Here is a 787-nt window from a genome sequence, read left to right on the forward strand (position 1 = left end):
ATGTTAGGGTTTAGAAAGTTGAGTGACAGTAGGATAATGAGACAAGGGATTTAAGGGTAGAGGCAGCCTGAAGATGAACCTGTTACCTGGGGGTTCAGTATTATAGAGGGTGAATGTTAGGATCAAATATAAAGGATGGATGGGGAAAACAGGAAGGGCTGAAGTAATTGGAGGTTATGAAGAGGATGAAGAATAGATTTAGAAGGACTGGAGGAGGTGGGGAAGGTGGTGGAATAATTGGTCTGAGAGAGTAATTTCCCTATAACTTATTTAAAAAATTATCAATGTGATTTTAGGCATTAATAATAATAGCCAGCATTTATATAATTTCCCAATTCAGGATCAGTGAAGTCAAATTTTCATGGGTTAAAAGTCACATCCTGTGAGGATTAAGTGAGATAAAATAGGTAAAGTTCGTGGCAAATATCAAAGTGCTATATAAATGCTGGCTGTTATTATTAATGCCTAAAATCATATTGGTAATTTTTTAAATAGTTGGCATGTGTGATAAATAATTTTACCTTAACTTTGGCAACCCCTGGCTATTTAGTTCTCCTTTATTTTTAATTTGTGGAATAAAACCAGCATCTCCATAACATAGTTCAATAAATAGAGATTATTGTACATCATTTTTAATATATTAGGATTTTTCTTCTCTCAACCTTTTACCAAAACACAGCCCATCACTGTAAATCCCTAAAAGTTCACCACTCATAATGACTCCACTTTATTTATTCATTTATCTATCTATCTATCTATCTATCTATCTATCTATCTATCTATCTAT

The sequence above is a fragment of the Petaurus breviceps genome, unplaced genomic scaffold, assembly GCF_028583685.1.
Source record: "Petaurus breviceps papuanus isolate PSGF00001 unplaced genomic scaffold, PetGlider_PUasm1.0 90763, whole genome shotgun sequence".
Lineage (NCBI taxonomy): Eukaryota > Metazoa > Chordata > Mammalia > Diprotodontia > Petauridae > Petaurus > Petaurus breviceps.